General features: G+C 37.1%; 1 protein-coding gene across 2 annotated transcripts in view; it reads right to left on the reverse strand.

Annotated features, from left to right (window-relative positions):
- FRY (FRY microtubule binding protein) overlaps nucleotides 1–15,896 on the reverse strand; it is a 220,208-nt gene that overhangs the window by 191,553 nt on the left and 12,759 nt on the right. For both annotated transcript variants that reach the window (XM_088067734.1, XM_088067729.1), the window contains exon 2: nucleotides 382–558. The gene's annotated coding sequence lies outside the window, so the exon portion shown is untranslated. The remainder of the gene's footprint in view (nucleotides 1–381; nucleotides 559–15,896) is intronic.

Here is a 15,896-nt window from a genome sequence, read left to right on the forward strand (position 1 = left end):
TTAAGACAAAGAATCCACAAATATTCGTAGTAAAGTATGTACAGTCTCATGTCACATGTGATGGACTTAATACAGCTTTGTAATTCATATTTAAAGTCAGGCCGTAAGAACCCAAAATTTGTCATTGCCAAATATTTAAATTTATGCTTACAATCTTTTTTCACTAAGAACCACATTTACATGAGCTTCCAAATACCAATCCGCATATTTTATATTCCTCACACCTATGCAAAAGACTTTTAACTATTTCCTAAAAATTTCAGAATAGCTGCCAATTCTATTCAATAAAGAAATGTATTAATACCTAGAATTTACTATCAGTCTTACCAGAAAAATCTCATGTAAATCCATAATGACTGGATAATTAATGCAAAATCTTACCTTTCCCTGAAGCAACAGTTTCCAGCAGTGATCTTTCTTAACACTTTAATTCTGCAATGTAATTTTCATAGATAGTTTTCTAGTTCAGGCAGAGATGGGTTAACTGCAAGCAGTCTGGATGCTATCTTGCTTGCTTCCTGGAGATCACTGTTTTGCTTTGTGAGCCATCACAGCTACCTAGGAAAAATAACAGCCAACCCTCAGTCACCTGGCCAATGTGATATATTACCGCTCCCAGATTAAACAAAATGTTTAAAAGAAATCCATGTCTTAAAAATATGATGTTAACATTTGTATTTATCTACCAAACATTTCATAACAGATGCCGTTAAAAGAATTATTGCATGCCTTCCTACCAGGAGTTCACGTTCTTGGATAGAGACATAAAACAAGTGGGAAAAATTTATATATCAATGTCATAAATCTTTTAAATTACAACTTGTCTTTACACTGACAGTATGAACTATAAACTAGACTTTAAACTAGACTCTTTTTTTTGTAGATTTTTGGTCAGAAGCTACAAGCAACAGCAAAAACTGACTTATGCTGTTAATTCCTTAAGCAGAAGCAAACAGAACGGAACCTATGAAAAAAAAAAATAAGGTGCTGAAAGGTAGGAACGCACTTTGGAATCTATTTGGGTATAACTGCAAGGTAGTTATTAGAACAGGAAACACTATATTCCTGTTTTGTGCAAATACATGCGGCTGCCAAAAGGCTCTGAAGCTGAGACTACCACCTGCAGAACCATTGGCAGCAGATGCAGATACCACACTTTGCAGAGAGAGCACCATCCCATGATGGGCATGCCCTGAGGCCCAGAATGCTGAATTACCAAATCCAAGTTGAATCTTGTTACTGTGAGGGCAGTTTGAATATTCTCTGTGAGCTCGAGTAGCAATGATGCTACGTAGATCTGTGAGATGAGCAAGAAACCTTGTTTGCTCACTTGAACATGGAGTGCAGTTACACAGGACCTTGTCCAACCAAAGCACTGAATACCTCCAAGGACAGAGACACACTTCTCTGGACAGCCACAATGCTGTCAGAGCAGCCTCTTGAACACTGTATCTCCACCTGAATAATCCAGATCCATGGCAGAAAATAGGACAGTCCATCTCCCCTTTGATTTGTTCAGCTCCACAAAATGTTTGACAGAGCATGTAATTAGAAGATCTACTGAGCTGATATTAACAAATGATACTGAGTAGCTGACTATCTCATAAGGGGGTGTTTTACAACCTGTCTCCTCTCCCCACCCTTGCACTGACAACAGGAACCACCCTTGCCACTTCAGCATGCATTATTAAAGGGGTTACACATCTTGATTTCTCTCTTCAGTGCCTTTATCCTTCTGGATAACCCTTTGCAGCTGATGTCTATAAAAACACAGTAGTACCTCTGTCCACACTTAAATTAGCACTACTCTAAGTCTGAATAATTCTCTTCTATCATGTTTATCAGGTTTCCTGAACATTAAGAGTATCAAACTGTGGCATCTAAGTCTCTCAGAGAGACAAGGCAGTCACAGCTCAGATCTGCTCCTTCAAAATTTCTGCGGATCTGGGTATTTTTTTTTCTATGTTATACTCCAGATGTGTTTTAAAGATAAGGCTCCGTTGTTTAGATGCTTTTTGGCTTTATAATATAGGGATGACAGACAGTAGATCTGACAGGTTACTGAAACCATCCTATTTTCATCTCCCTGATGAGAAGTGAGATGCTGTCAGAGACATACAAGACTTTTGGTCAAAAATGGGTTATCAAGTTTTAAAATCATAAAAAGAAATCCCAATTAAATGGAATACTTCAGGTTACCACCATCAGTACATGAGAGAAGACTTATGCATCATACATAACATCTGTGCACTGAGGAGAGACAGCATATTAGAAGTTATCACCTACTTCTGCATATCCCTGTGACAAATTGCACTTTTCAGTCTCTGGTAACCTGAAGCCATTATCCTGTGCTATGGGGGAGGAGGATGACCAGGAGGAGAGGGAGGAAGATCTTTCCATACCAGACTCTGTGTAATACAGTCTAATTACTGACTTTCATGGACACTACTTCAAAGAACAGGGACAACCTGAAACAAGCAGTCACAAACCAAACATTACAACCCTCTGCAGATATGCCACCTTTTCAGTCCAGTGTACAAAGGACACAGTCTCCTCTACAAACTGAGGGAAATCAGACCCTGAACAAGAATAAAAATGAGGAACCTGAAATAGAGTACAGTACGGTTAACTGTGAAGTGTTGCACAATGATTTATCATATGCTATCCAACTTTTTATTCATCCTCCTTGAAAAATTCCATTGTAAGTATCCTATTTCTACCCAGGTATTATTTACACCAAACCATGACTTTCACAGATCTGTGGTTTGCTACATCTCCATCATTATATAATATATATACAATAATACGCGTACACAAGTCACAGAAATAATTGATACTTCCACTGGGCCCAGCCTTTTCTTTTGAAAAAGGAGAATTTTTATTTGTATCTTTTTTAGCCGTAAAGGAAATTTTAAAATGCCTAAGCAGGTACACATTGTTATTGTAAATATTATTGTTAAACGTGCATTCCTGAAATAATCTTCATAACGTATAATAATCTTTATAAGCATCAAAATTATGAAAATAGATGAACAACAAAAAAAAGGCAGTAACTTCACAGGTGTACAGTAAGACATACCAAATAAGAGGTTTGTCAAAATGCACCTTGTTCTCCAGAAACCAACAAAAATGAGTGAAGGTAAGAGCTGCATCACTCCAGCACCCTCTGTTGGCCTTCAGGCAGCATGGTTCTCTGTGCACTCGTAATAAAATCAGTTGTTGGATCCCAAAGCTACGACAAAGATTCCTTTACAGAAAAAAATACATAAAAAGCAAACAGAAACCTACTGCGCAACCCGGTCCTATGCATAAAATCTTCAGCTATATACTACAACATAGTTTAATATCAGATTACTCAGTATTGCTGGATCTGTCATGAATTAGCCCATCTTTGCAGATACTTATAACTGATCTAATTTCAAGGGCAAAATCTTCTTTATGAGCCCTGTCTGTGTCTGATTATTCTGACAAACACCAATAATAAATGGCACCCTGCATGCAGCTCTCACCAATAGAAATAACAGCTCTACAGAAAGAACAATTCTTTCTATGGAACATTATTCACTGTGGCTGCTGAGAACTAACAATGCATACATTATGCGGAATATCATCCACAAAAGAAAGTGCCCCAACCAGGTCTCATCAAGCACACAGAATAAAGTCCAGATGCCAGATACAAGGTGATCTAAATATAAACTCCATACACTGTGCACAGACAGATGGTGTAATTTCCAGAAGCAAAGGCCCTTAGCCCAGCGAGCCTGGCTCAGAGCTTTGCTAAGGCAGATGTGAAGTTGCAGTGGGTAGCAGAGAGGAAGAGGAAGGAGGAAACAGGAGGGCTGAGATGCAGAAGCGAGTGTGCTCCCACGGCGCTGGGGGAGGTAAGGGTGGTAAAGCTGCTTCCGAGAAAAACCACCCAGGGTGGTTTTCGGGGCTGCCTGGTCCTTTCTGGCCTCTCAGTGTGTGAGAACAGGGGAGAGCAGCCCATGCCTGGCTGTGCAGCAAGAGGCAAAGATCTGCTGCCTGGCTGTCTCACAGTCCTTGGAACCACCACTCAAGAAGAGCCACAAGCAAAGGGGAGGCAGGACATAACTAGATCTTACGGAGCTGTCTGTCTGCTTCCACCAGCTGAGCGGCTGAGTAACTGCCCATTTTATCTTCCTACGGCAAAGCCAACACTGGCCAGAGCCCAAAAAAAACAACAAAAGAGCTTTTCTTTGCTGATCTTAACAACAAGGAATAATTTATTCTCAAAAATGTCATCAGCTATTGCAAACCTGCTCCTTTCACTGCCTCTTAACCTCTCTACAGTTTTGTGTCATAGTTCTGTTTTCACAGGATCTTGTCTGCTCACCTGAAATTCATAGCCACTGTCTCACCACCCTTCCAGTCTCTGCTCTCTGCTTCTCTTCTTTCCTACATGCAGCTTCATATGAATATCTCCTAATATTTCAGTGTTTATCAACTTTAAGATGGTGCTAATAAGCAATGATCAGTTTGATAACAATCTCCAGAACATGCAGAAATGCATACAAACTTTTTACCAAACAAATCTGTAGTACTATTTGTCAGAAAGCATTACTACCCTATTTCAAATATTTACACACATGCTGCTCCTTTGGGTAATTTATACTATACCACTTCACTGGGATGGAGAGATCAGTTTGATTTGGAATGTCAAGATATGAATTATTAGAGTGAAATATTTATTGCACAGAACAAACTAGAAAGTATCTCACAAAATCTATGCAGTTCACTTGAGGTCACTGACTAACCAGTCCAAGAAGCCAGAGGTGAACCCAGACTGAATCCACATACCCAAACCTCAAAACTGAAAAAAAACCCAATAGAGCTCTTGCATTTTCCACTTTCAGGAGTTGCTATTCTGACAGTCATTTTCAGGCATTTATATTCTTGCTTTACACTAGTTTCTGCTGGCAGATTTCTTTCTCTTTATCTGTTTTGTTTTTTTAAAACAAATTTGACGCTTCATTTTTTCCATGTTTAAAAAGTCTGGATCCAAACAGTAAATGGTAGGAGTTATTTCCTTTAGGACTTGGCTGTCATTAGGTGGCTGATTAGGGCTGCAGCAGCCTGCTCAGTAACAGGTTACTTATGCAACCACGTTCGTCTGCCTAGCAACCCTAAGGGTGGGGTCCAAAACAGCAACTGCACCAGTCACATTTTGCAACTAAAGGTGGAGGAATAAAAATAAAAAGAGAGAAAGGAACGGGAAGTGCAAGGGGAAATACCACTTTTTTCACGAGAAATGTAACTTTCTAAGAAAAGAAGGCAACAAACAACACAGAAGAACGAATCAAAAGCAGCTAAACTATTTCTCACTCAGAGTGGTAATTAGTTCTGAGATCATAATATGATAATGATTCTTAAGAGAAACAATTCATGCAGAGAACATGTTAATCCCTGCAAAAGATCATGTAAATACTTGGCTATTCTTGAACTAATCTTCCCTTTCCACTGAATGCTGGAAAAAATCTTCACTTACAATAAAATCCTGTTAAAAATGTTCCTGGTTAAATAATTCAGTATGTTGAATACTTACAGAGAAAGGTTCAGTACTAGTATTTTTGTGTCATGATGTTAATTTTTTTTACAAAAGTGAAGGGAAACATTAAAGATACTGTTGAAAATTTTAGGAATAAAATTTACTAATAATTTGATTTACTAAGTTTGTGCTGGTTAACAATAGGCATAATTACAGGATAAAATACATTATTTTGAAGGTTTATAAGTAAGCATTCTGTTAAAGAATCAATGAAACCAGTACTTCAAACAGTAGTGTATGAAAAAAAACCCAAATTAAAAGCCCCACAAAACTACCCAAAACTATTTAGGTACACAAAACAGTATCACTTTTGTGTTCATAAAAAATTGTTCCAGTTAATGATTTTCCCACCCTCCACAAATTCAAAATCTTTGTCTATTTGGCCAGGAACTGATTATGTATCACAGAGACAATTAGCTTGGCTGGGCATGTTGACCACTTGTATTCATGTAAAAGTTACATTTTTCACTTTTTAACTATTTATGCAGAGGGGAGAAGCGCACCTTCTGAGCAGCAGGGATGCACTCTGCCAGCCTGTGGAGTGCAATGCTACCACCAGGAACATCTGTGCTTGCTTCGGAGCAGCCGCACAATGTAAAGCCTTTGGTCTGGGGGCTGGAAGGAGCAGAGCTCTATCAGTTGCCCACATCCACCCAAATAACTCCTCTTCTGAGTGTTTGGTTTGGTTTGGCCTGGCCAGGCCTGGGCAGCATACAGCTCTGAAGTGGTGCAAAAAGCTCAGAAAGGCAATGTGACAATTTCTTCTGGTCCAGCTCACACTGCACATGCAGCTCTGGTGCTCGTGCTTTCCCCTCATACTCTCACATACAACTGGTACTGCTCTTCATTTATACTTATAAGTGTATATATATATATATATATATATATATATATATATATACACGACATATATTTTATTATAACTCTCATCCCAACACAATGTCTCTTACACAGGAGCCTTCTCAGGTAACGATGTTGCTTCACACAGCAAGTAAATGCTAATTTAGTATGAACTACTCATTTAGTAAATAGACTAAATGAAGAGTTGAGATGCATCATTCATGCTGTGAAACAGATTTGTAAACATACCAGCAGGAAGGCACTATTCTCTGATGTGTTATTACAAAGTCTCTAGAGCCCAACTTGGCAGACTGTTTTGTACCAATCATATATAAGATAACATGCTTCTTTAACATTTACCTCATTAGTGATAAAGCACTTACCTTACTGTATACCCTATCACCACATTGATAAATACTTTGAGAGCTAGCACCAGTAAATACCATCCCATTCTAAACTCTCATGACTATTTCATAAGAGAATGTTTCAAAACCCAACAGTTCTAGATACATTTCACCTCAAAACTGCCTGTCACTCCTGAATAACTTGCATTTGTCAAGGAGTTAAGAAGTGAAAAGGACCAAATCAGACAGTATTCTAAAAAAGTCCTAATGTCTATGGTAGAAGATTAAACAAAATATAAAAAAAAACCAAAACAACCCAACCCTCCTCCTATTTCACATTAATTTTCATTGGGAAAACTTGAGCACAGCCAACACAAGAGACCTAGTGGGACAGAAAAAAGTACAGGATGACAGAATCAGATTTTCCAGCATTAGGCCTGATTTCCTCCTGGTGAAAAGGATCACATAACCCACAGTCTCATTAGCAATGTGGGGTCTCAAAGCAATAAAAAGAAAGCACTTCATTGCTCAGAAGGAAAGGAATATTCTACGTGTGACTATAAGGCTTCCTACTGCAAGCATCTCTAATGGTGCCCCAGGTGTTGGTTTGGTCACTACAGCAACAGAGAAGGTCCATTTGAATAAAAATATGAAAAATAACCCCCTTATTAAAAATATCAGATCTCTAATTAGAGACAAAAATCTGATCTTTATTTTACTAGTCTTCTTTAATGGGGCTGGAAGCAATAGTATTCAGATAGAGGCTACTACTTTTCTTTTGCCAGTTTTAATTAAAATCAATCTCTAAAATAGAATTTCATTAAATAACTTTCCTTTTTCTGAACTTCCTCCCCACTCTGTTTTGATTAATTAGATATGGAAGCAAATTCAGTGGTCCAGACAATGGGTCATGAAATTTTCAATAAATAAACTCTGGATTAAACTCTTATACAATCTGTACAACATCCTGAACAAGATGAAGACCTGAACTTTTCCAGCTTCACTTGAAGGCACAAGCATGAAGAACAACTTGAAAGATGGTTACCAAAACATGTAGAACAGAAACCTCTTTTACAGAGACCCTTTCATGATCTGCAAATATTTTGTCAGCAGCTAAGTAGTTTAAGAAGAGATACAAAACACCCACTTCAGCCAGTACTCTCCCTTCATGTCATTGAATTAGCCATCTCTTTAGTTTAAATTTCTTTTTGTCTAACTAATAGGCAGTTTTTTTAGTACAGCATTACTTTTCTTTTTCCATCTCAAGTAACTCTTCAGCATTTTAGATAGAGTGGAAATTGAACCAAACAAGGTCTCTCCTTGACTAAGAATTGACTTATCCATATCTTTTACGTCTTTAAACTTGAAGTACACTTCTTTAGAGTGAATAATTAAGAAGAAAGACAAACAAAAATAGCATGTAAGTCACTTTTAGTTGTAATACCAACCAGTTTACAGCCCACTTGCTTATTAAAATACTTAAAGGCAAAAAAAAAAAAGACAAAAAAAGAAATACAAAATCAAACTGTAGGTGCTTAGACTTGATAATACGAGTGCTGTGAATAATACTTTTAGTGAGTGCACTTTCTAGATGTCATGCAGATGGCAATCTCAAAAATTAAATCAAGAACAGGAATCATAAGGATTTCCAAAACAATAGATAAATTAAGAATAGACATTCAGTTGTAAAATTATTTTAAAAATTACTTTATTTAGGAAAATTAAACAATTCAGAAAGTATCTGTAAGGATGCCTTTATATTTGCAAATCAGTATTGCTTTTTTTTTGGTTGTACAATAAACCACTATTAATCATGCTGCCAGCAAACTGCTTCAGAATAAAGCAGACAATACCTTGTTCAAAACTTATACCAACAAAATGATTTGAGCATGAATCTTGATTAAAAAAACTTTTCTCAAAAGTAGTAATAGCGAGTCCTTATTGTGTTGCTCTTCTCCACCATGCTCAGCAGACACAGACCTATTAGTCTCTGACAGTGAAGTCTCTGATTAGTGTTTACCACTCTGTTGTAAAAAAGGTGGGAAAACCACATGCTACAGTTTCAAGTTTTGAGAAGGAAACTTGAGAATATCTGTGATTTGCAATACTCTGTACTATCTGCCTTTCTGAAAAACAACCCAAACTGAACTGAACCAAACCAAACCACCACTTATAAAGAAATAATAGAAACAAATATTAACAAATGCATGCAACTTCTGTGATGATGTTTCCCTGTATGCAAATCACAGACATATGCAGAATTCATTTATTGATGCTTAGCAACCTATATGGGAAATAAGGCATAGGAAAACATATCTAAATTCTATGGAAATATCTAATAGAAGACCAGCAAGTACCAGGTAGCAGAAATACAGGCCTAACTCTTCACTTATCTATAAAAAGAAGTTTTAATTGTTGCCTTGTTGGAGGCATTCACACAAAAACAGACACACTTCAACGCTGCCACTTCTTTCAAGATGTTACTTTGAAACTTCTGAGAGCTAATTAAGGAAAATAACAGTGTCTGTTGTTTTTATGGAACTTCACAGCTTTCCTTCATTGTGTGTAATTTTGATATATAATTTTAACTGACCAGTAGATCCCAAAACCTGGCCCACATCATCTCTATTCAGCAGTGCCTCACAGGACAGTGTGTGCCTGGTCACACAAAGTGCATCTCTGCTGCCAACACAGTGACCCTGGCCCGGAGCAGCACGCAAGGAACTGCCGACTGCAACATCTGCAGGGGAACCTTTGCAGTCCTCAGTTCCATTTCAAAGGGATGAACAGGAAGGCAAGGACCAGACAACAGCTGCCATTCACTGAAGAGTCTCTCATTAATGATGGGGCCATCCTAAAAGATAAGTGCTTTTTAATTTTGAGGATAATTACAGTTATTAGCTTTCAATCTGTATCATTTTCACTTCTATTTTAATTGCTGGGCGAGAACTCCCTTCTTGCAAAAAGTAACCTTCACCAGTCTGCTCTCAAAGGTATATTTATCAAGTTCACATTCCCCAATGACATGTTTATCCAAGACCTTCAAGGTACTGGAAAATCCTACCCTTTTTTTGCAATTAATAAAGATGTATCCAAATATCAAATATAACACTGACTGAAGAATACAGGGGCAAATACAGACCTCACGAACTATTATTATTATTTCTACATCTATATGGATTGTTGCTTCAGACACAAAGCCTCTTTCCTTTTCTGCATAAATCCATTTTTAAAGCATTGTGCAGGTAAGTATGCAGGCAAGTAAGAAAAGCATACAAGTTTGGAATAGTTTTTTCTACACAGACCATGGCTGGTGTGCATAAAACAATATATAAAATATCAATGTACTTGATTCAGTTCTGGGACAGGCAACAAAAATCTAATCTGAAACCCCAATCTTAAAATACATTGCTCTGTGGAAAATAAGAATATTTAGGCATACCACAAACCAGCTGATAAAAAAAAAAATGCTGATCACTTTTATATGTATCATGTACCCTAATGATCCTCTATCCAAACTATGTTTAAGGAATCCAAATCCTCTCCCTTTCCTTTTAGATTTTATGTCTTGATTCCTTTGTAATCATCAGTGCCAGTTTGTCTATTTTTCAACAGAAAAAAGCACAGGAAGCCTGTGCAGCTTTATAAGTTAATCAAAGAAATCAAGTGCCTCATCACATAACACAAATCCAAACTTTTTGTTACCTGCTGTATGCTACTCCTTACTTATTCTAGGCAGTAAATGAACAAAAATTGAACCTGATACTTCCCATATGATTTGCCATCATCCTTTAAAGTATCTCTCAATGCTATCCTATGACAATTGTCATCACTATTTCACAGTGACTACTGAACTAGCTTTGGTGTATGGTCACAACCTGCGTATAACTTAACAGAGATTAACCTAATTTGTTCCTTTATGTTTCCTTCAGTGATTACTTTAAAATGCCCTGCAAATTTGATGCATCAAAAAAAAGAAAAAAAAAATAATGATGCAGTATTTATACAAAGACTAATCCATACTGGTCATTTTTTTTCCCCCTGCGTAATTTCATTCAGCTTGCAAGCAGAAAAAACAACACCCTCAGCCTCAAGATTGTTCTACACAAGACAACTTCATGTATTTTATTTATTTTAAGGGGCTAATTAATAAGGAAAAATAGCTCTTGCTACTGAGATTTCTAAAAAGGAATTTATGAGAATTAAAGTTTGCTGCAGAGCAGACAGACTGTATTTAGAACTATTGTGTACGATCACTGATTTCCATCATACGTTTACAAAACTAACTCACACATTCATTAAGCAGAACTGTTTATAAAGGCATGATGCCTGCAGTTCTTTGCTCTAGCAGATCTACAGGTTTACCCCAGAATAATGCTTTCCTTTACTTTATTCAGATACCTTTGCAAGAGCAGTCAAATTTTTATATGTTTTGAAAAGGTTTGTTTTTAAGCTTTATCAGGACTTGTAACTACTGTTCCTAATTCAAGATGGCCTAGGAGATCTTACTAAATTACTTCTAAACTAAAGATTAAAAAATTATATGACAGAAGGAGATAAGAACACAGGCACAAAGTTACAACTTATCTTACTGAATTTTATGATAAACATTCTTATTTGTGTTCTGTGTTAAAGAAATATAGTAATACATGCAGGCTGGCCAAATACATCCCATGCTTACAGCTTTCCATTTTGGAACTTTTTGGCTTTTGCCCAAATTTTCAATCTTAGCACTGTAGTAACTGTATTTTTGTGTGTTCTTCCACATGTAACCTATTGGTACTTTACCTAAAAGCTCATGCAAAAATCTGTCATAGTCTGTGCTAATGTGTTTCTCTGAGCTTTTTTAAAGTAAAAAGCATGCATGAACATCAAAGCACACACTGCAAATGATCGTTTCTAATCTTAGACATGTATCAATTATTCACTAGCTTGTTCTTCTTGCCTTTTATCATATAGACTTCACCATGGCAACACTATTCTTCCCTTCGTAGTCTTAATCAGTGAATCTGTAAACTAATGTTAGACCTAGCTGCTGGATTACTTAATATTCTACTTATTTTACCATGAACATAGACATGGCTCTCTTACTATACATCATGAACCCCACACAATTTCCAAGATATCAATACATTTTAATTTGCTTAGCAATACTGAGGTGCTAACTGTGTAAGAGCCAGCCAACTCCTCTCTCACTGCTAAATATAAATATGTAGCTTTGAATTACCACTAGCAAAATTCAGAATGGATTTTAATGTCTGGATGCAATAGCTCTTCTACGGTCGTTTCATAAACTGGGAAATGGTTAGCCTTCCAAAACCCCTAAATTTTAAACTCACTCTTCAATTTTAGAACCATTTCACTTGTTTTCAGCAAGTATCTTAATTCAAATATGTCATATCTGACAGTCTTCTTGGTATGATACCATTTCAATGTTTTCTTTCTGCTTCTTTACACTTTCCAGCATTATTAAACATACATATACACATAAAAAAGCATCTTTTTCTAGCTCATTTGGGCCTAGCTATTTCGTCCCTTTCAGTGATTTTTTTCTAATTTCTCTCTTCTTTTTGTCTAATTAGGTTTTTCTTCACCCATTTCCCCAGTTTCTCCAACACTCTTGATCCTGTTAATTCTCACCTTCTTTTAGCTGTTCCATCACAAATTATGGTTCCTTTCCCCTCCAGACTGTGAAAATTGTTTATGTAGCTCATTAACCCAGAAGAGACATCTTTAATGCTTTAGTGCTGCAAGGTTTCTCCCTTCACCTTGTAAAGCAGAAGAGCCAAAATTTCTTGCTTCCCAACTCTTGCTTTTTCGCAGAGGTGTTCAACGTGTGATAACTCTGCTGAGATCTCTAAGGAGCACTGATTAAAGTTATGCTTTTGAGCATCTTATTATCATCCTGGCAGCAATTTCTAAGGTTTCTATAATACATAAAAATCTTAATGTGTCTCTAATATGTGAAACTCTAACTACAGTATTAACAGCACAGAAACTGTGATATACACAGAGAGTTCATGTCCCTTCCCAGTAAGTCCTTAATATTTTTCCCATATTGCTCTTGGTTAAAATGATGAACTGTGTGATATTTCCCTTAAACATTCCTTATCTTCACCACAGTTAAAAGGAAGTTGCTACATGACCACAGGACTGTCTGGCAAAGGGGCCTGTTCGTTGGTTGATGCTGGATACTGTCAAGACTGCTCCACTCCTCTTGTTTGGGAGGTGTGGGACTAAACTCTGTGTCACCTTCAAGCGTCAGCAGCCTCCCTTTTTGTTTCAGCTAAGATGGAGTTAATTATCTTCTCAGTAGCTGGTACAGTGCTGTTGTTTTGGATTCAGTATGAGAACAATGTTGATAATGCCGTGATGTTTTGGCTGTTGCTAAGTAGTGCTCACCCTAAGTCAAGGACTTTTCAGTTTCCCATACTTTGCCAGTGAGCAGGTACACAAAAAGCTGGGACAGAGCATGACTGGGAGAGCTGACTCAAACTGGCTAAAGAGAATATCATGACCAGTATATAAACTGGGGGAGTTGGCTGTGCTGGGGGGAAGGGTCAAAATACCACTGAAAAATGCATTTAGCTATAATTTTTAAAATTCTTTTACCTGTACATCAGTGACAAGGTCACCACACCTCCATATTTTGAGCCAGCCAGTGATGCACACATTCCCAATACAGTCAACCATATGTGATTATAAACCACTACAATGCACATCTTTCAGAGAGCAGAAGCTGCTCCACCAGCAACACAGGGCCCTAGGATTACACTTACAGCTCAGCTTATACACACTGTAAACTTCTTCTGCTTCAGCTTCCTTACTCCTGCACAAACACCAAGTCCCTAACTTTCAGTGATCTCCTCAGAGCTTGCCGAAGAACTGGATGATCCCGACCACACACAAGGCAAAATTTGGGCTCTTGACTCAATCTCCTCATTCATACACTGGATGGCACATGCACCAAATGACATTAGGAGCCATTTCTACCCATGCAATTTCCAATATTTACAGCCATGGATTATAACCCCACTAATGAATCACAGGACTCTCAGATCACAACAGAACTGGACTACAAGACTTTGAAGAGATGGTCTCACAGACAGCCAAGCTCACTTGGCAAACCTTGGTTTAGGTTTTCACACAAACCTAAGACTATAAGATTTCAGAACTTGAACTTCAAATTGTTTAGATTCCTGTTCTAACTCCAGCCCAAAAGGAGAAATGTACAAGACTACCTACACAAATTACACTTCCAAATTAAATGATAAAGTAACAATTCACACAAATAAGCAGGATATTTAAATAAAAGCCTAACCACAGGAACTAATAATACTGAAGAATTTCTACTAGAAGTACTAGAAGATATCGGCATCCTAAAATGAGACGTTATTGTTAAGCTTCGCATGAAAATTAAGAGTTTATTAAAAAAATATGGAAATACTTTAGAGAAGAAATGGTTTATTTCAAGAAACAGCAAATAAACTAAGCTGCTGTTTGAAAATCTTGCCTTGAACAAACTTGGCTATTTTAACATTGTTATGTAAAAAATGCTGTTTGTTATCTTTCACTCTGACCACCAACTAAGTCTCAATAATCTCTTTGTTTAAGTAGTAAAACGTCTATGATGAATATTAAACAAGACCATGGTGAAAAGTGTTATTTTCCTATTTAACACAGTTTTCCATCTGGCCAGTAGTGAAATCCATAGGGCTTTCTGAAGCATATGTAGCCCAATGATAGAGACTTAGTATGGGGATTTTTTAATTTAAATTGTAGAGCAATATTCCACAGATGATATTCGGAAGTGTGAGGTTATATGAGGCAAGCCAGAGTGGATTTATTTTCAATCTTTAACAAAAAAAAGGATTAACAACACACCTACCACAATCTGCACTATACACACTAATTAAAACTTAAAACTGAGTTTTCAGATCTTTTAGAAAAGAAGAGGCCAGACAGTTACTAGATGCAGTACATTCTGGTTGTAACTGATAGGTTTAAGTGGAAATTAAATAATGTAGTTTCAACTAAATTAAAAATAGCAAAACTATCTATTCAAAGGTAGATATGACTAGAGTCCAAATTTTAAGATGTTTTTGGTCTGAAAGATTACTTGTCATGATAATTGGACCCAGCCCAAATTGCTGTTAAAGCCTAATGCACTCAGTGATGTTGAGTGGGATTGATCCTTCCAGCAGCAGTGAGGATACAGATGGATTTAAAATAGTTCCAGTACAGCAGCCCACATCTTAAAGGTTCATTAAATGATGCTCCTTGCCTCCTTAAGAGCACCAAATGCCATAGAATTTCTGACCTTAGTATTTTTCCTCAAGATGTTTCAAAGGACACATGTCAACAATTATTACAATATTGTAGCTCTGGGATACTGTAACAGCTTTATATCACTTATATGGCCTTAGGGTCTTGATTTAGCTTCACACACACACACAATCATCCAGTGCTGCTTGAGATGCTGCAGGTGTCAGCCAGAGAGGATAAAGATGTCACATCAGTAAAATTAGTTACCCTTTCATGGCCTTGCTTGGGACAAACAAAACTAAGAGACAGACCCCGAAATCTGTTCCCCCTCCCCCAAATGCCAAAAAAACTTGAATATGCTTCAGGCAACAACAATGGTTTTAAAGCATTTAAGCTGGTAAATAAACAAGCAAAGAGAGAGAAAAAGAAAAGGAATTCTAACAGATCAGTCTTAGCTCATTTAGCTGTATCTTGTGTAAAAATTAAGGAGATTTGCTACAGAATTGCATTACACAGTATCATGCCCTAGTTGGTCACCAAAATGCCTATAATTCAGAAGCAACTTTAACTTCTGAGTTTAACTGACTACATATAAAAGAATAAAAATAAGTATTTACACAGAGATCTCAGAGTCTTTTCAGGTATGAAATGGCGATCACAACCCAGTAACATTAACTCCAGAAAGTCCCCAAATCTACTTTTAACTTCCATGAATTTATGCACAGCTGGAGGAGATGAGGAATGACAAATGAACTGCAATGACTCTTGCCCTCTTTGACCGTTACATAAACTAAGCTGGTCAGTTTATTGAAAGTAGGCACACTGAAAGCATGAAGTCACTTAAGTTATGCTAGGACAGAAAGCATGGACTGAAATAGCTT

This window comes from Pseudopodoces humilis, chromosome 2 (genome assembly GCF_049639895.1).
Source record: "Pseudopodoces humilis isolate 2021_Gansu_Grassland_sample_001 chromosome 2, ASM4963989v1, whole genome shotgun sequence".
Classification (NCBI taxonomy): Eukaryota; Metazoa; Chordata; class Aves; order Passeriformes; family Paridae; genus Pseudopodoces; species Pseudopodoces humilis.